The 3,425-nt window shown below is 59.0% G+C and overlaps 1 non-coding gene across 1 annotated transcript; it reads left to right on the top strand.

The window, feature by feature from the left end:
• Positions 1–837: 837 nt before the first annotated feature.
• Positions 838–2,676, top strand: LOC145654676 (18S ribosomal RNA). Its single transcript, XR_014120882.1, has one exon. It is a non-coding gene; the product is annotated as an 18S ribosomal RNA (ribosomal RNA).
• Positions 2,677–3,425: the final 749 nt, after the last annotated feature.

Here is a 3,425-nt window from a genome sequence, read left to right as displayed (position 1 = left end):
TCTATTGGTGTGTTGCTTCCTTGTTTGGTAGAGTGGAGTACCAGACCCGCCAGGGGTAGGCAAACCATTCCCCCTACGGTAAGTGAGGAGCCAGCCATTTGACGAGCGGGTGTCCACGTGTACGGGTGCGAGCGCTATCCCCCCACACGGGGTTAGGCCACGGCCTTAGGTGGACGTCTGCCGACCAGCCCCGGCTGATCCAGAACTTCTGATGTGGAGAGCGGTTTTGACAGATCCTCCCTGGTTCTAGCGGGTCAAGCCTCTGATGGGGGGTGGGGGTTATTTGTAACCCATCCCAGAACTCTCTGGGGGAGACTCAGACGGCCAGTCTGTCTACTCAGTTGTCCTATACTGGTGTCTGTGGTTTGGGAGGAAGGGAGTGCCCTGCTTTGTTGGCCTCCTCTTCAAACCTACCTGGGCCCACGAATCACTCTTCTTGGTTACATCACGAAACGTAGGTTGAGCGAGGCTAGGGGGGAGGGAATTCGACGAGGTCTTTCCCTTGTCCCCCCACCAGCGGCCCACGAAAATCAAAACGGCGTGAAGAGAGGGAACGCCGAAAGCACCTGGAGTCGGCCGTCCGCACCTCCGGAGGAGGTGGACGGGGTACGGTGCGGGCATGACCGGATGGGACAGCTTTGCATCAAGGTGAGAGGTCGGCGTCCGAAGGCCAGAGGGCGGTGCGCGAGCACGTTTACACTGGCCGCGGAAGCTGTCCTGGGTAGCCCTGTATGGCGTCTGGACCTGACGGCGCACGCACTTACAACCCGCTGCTTCCTAGCCCCCGGAAGGGGAGGCGGATGTCACTCGTGGTTCATCCCAGACCACGGTGCAAACTACCTGGTTGATCCTGCCAGTAACATATGCTTGTCTCAAAGATTAAGCCATGCAGGTCTAAGTGCACACGGCCGGTACAGTGAAACTGCGAATGGCTCATTAAATCAGTTATGGTTCCTTTGATCGCTCCACACGTTACTCGGATAACTGTGGTAATTCTAGAGCTAATACATGCAAACGAGCGCTGACCCTTCGGGGGATGCGTGCATTTATCAGACCCAAAACCCATCCGGGGGGCTCGGGCCCCCCGGCCGCTTTGGTGACTCTAGATAACCTCGGGCCGATCGCGCGCCCTCCGCGGCGGCGACGTCTCATTCGAATGTCTGCCCTATCAACTTTCGATGGTACCATAGTCGGCTACCATGGTGACCACGGGTAACGGGGAATCAGGGTTCGATTCCGGAGAGGGAGCCTGAGAAACGGCTACCACATCCAAGGAAGGCAGCAGGCGCGCAAATTACCCATTCCCGACACGGGGAGGTAGTGACGAAAAATAACGATACAGGTCTCTTTCGAGGCCCTGTAATCGGAATGAGCGTATCCTAAACCCATGGGTGAGGACCCATTGGAGGGCAAGTCTGGTGCCAGCAGCCGCGGTAATTCCAGCTCCAATAGCGTATATTAAAGTTGCTGCAGTTAAAAAGCTCGTAGTTGGATGTCGGGAGTGGGCTGGCGGTCCGCCGCGAGGCGTGCCACCGCCTGTCTCAGACCCTGTCTCCCGGTGCCCCCCGGATGCCCTTGGCTGGGTGTCCGGACGGGGCTCGGAGCGTTTACTTTGAAAAAATTAGAGTGTTCAAAGCGGGCCCGCTTCTCGCCTGAATACCTGAGCTAGGAATAATGGAATAGGACTCCGGTTCTATTTTGTGGGTTTCCTGAACCAGGGCCATGATTAAGAGGGACGGCCGGGGGCATTCGTATTGCGCCGCTAGAGGTGAAATTCTTGGACCGGCGCAAGACGGACGAAAGCGAAAGCATTTGCCAAGAATGTTTTCATTAATCAAGAACGAAAGTCGGAGGTTCGAAGACGATCAGATACCGTCGTAGTTCCGACCGTAAACTATGCCGACCCGCGATCCGGCGGCGTTATTCCCATGACCCGCCGGGCAGCGTGAGGGAAACCACGAGTCTGTGGGTTCCGGGGGGAGTATGGTTGCAAAGCTGAAACTTAAAGGAATTGACGGAAGGGCACCACCAGGAGTGGAGCCTGCGGCTTAATTTGACTCAACACGGGAAACCTCACCCGGCCCGGACACGGAAAGGATTGACAGATTGATAGCTCTTTCTCGATTCTGTGGGTGGTGGTGCATGGCCGTTCTTAGTTGGTGGAGCGATTTGTCTGGTTAATTCCGATAACGAACGAGACTCCGGCATGCTAAATAGTTACGCGGCCCTCCGCGGTCGGCGTCAAACTTCTTAGAGGGACAAGTGGCGTTCAGCCACGCGAGATGGAGCAATAACAGGTCTGTGATGCCCTTAGATGTCCGGGGCTGCACGCGCGCCACAATGGTTGGATCAGCGTGTGCCTACCCTACACCGAGAGGTGCGGGTAATCCGCTGAACCCCATTCGTGATGGGGACTGGGGATTGCAATTATTCCCCATGAACGAGGAATTCCCAGTAAGCGCGGGTCATAAGCTCGCGTTGATTAAGTCCCTGCCCTTTGTACACACCGCCCGTCGCTACTACCGATCGGATGGTTTAGTGAGGTCCTCGGATCGGCCCCGCCGGGGCTCCTCGCGGGCCTTGGCGGAGCGCCGAGAAGTCGATCAAACTTGACTATCTAGAGGAAGTAAAAGTCGTAACAAGGTTTTCGTAGGTGAACCTGCGAAAGGATCATTAACGGGTAACGCTGTCCGGCGTGCCTCCTCTCCCGACCCCCTCGACTTCGCCGTCCCCCCGCGTCGGGGCCCAGGGTCGAAAGGGTCTTCGGGGTTGCTGTTACACGTGGTCGCTTGCAGGTCAGGCTGGACAGAAGGCATAAAGGAGGAGCCTAGTCCCTCCCACCCCTTCCTCGTCCTCCGCCTCTTCCTCCGCGTCGTCCTTCAGCACCCCCCCCCCGCAGGCCCCGGTATTCTCTGGGTTCCAGCGCGAGAGACGCGTCGTTCAAAAAACTCGGCGTCCCCGCTCGTCGGGCGAAGGCCGGTTTCCCCTCACCTTGCCGGCAGGAGAAGCGCCTGCGAGTCGAGCGGGTCGTACGGGTCCGTCCCGCGCCCTCCCTCTCGCTCGCACGGCCGCTGCCTCCGTCCACCGCGAGGGGTTTTCCTATTTTGTTGTCCTTGTCATTCATCCCCGTCCCCTTGCTCGCTGACGAGCGGACTTTCCGGGGGGGGTTGCGAGCGCTGCTCCTCGTGGGGCAGGCCATGGCCCTTCCTGTGTTCGTCCGCCCACCGGCGTCCTGGGGCGTGGTGGTGGTGGGTGGCGCAGCCGGTTCCCCTGCTTCTCTCTCTCAGAAAGGAGTCTCAGGGGGACCCCCGGCAGGTACCTAGGGCTTGGCCCACGCTACGTGAGTTCCACCCCTTTCGAGGGGTCGGACGGGGCGGGCGCGGAGGGCCGCGGTTCAAAGACTGACTCGTCTGCCACGTGGGGCG

Source organism: Electrophorus electricus, unplaced genomic scaffold, assembly GCF_041902795.1.
Source record: "Electrophorus electricus isolate QZ-2024a unplaced genomic scaffold, ASM4190279v1 Scaffold144, whole genome shotgun sequence".
Taxonomy (NCBI): domain Eukaryota; kingdom Metazoa; phylum Chordata; class Actinopteri; order Gymnotiformes; family Gymnotidae; genus Electrophorus; species Electrophorus electricus.
The sequence above is the reverse complement of the archived record's forward strand: the minus strand, read 5'-3'. Positions and strand labels throughout refer to the sequence as shown.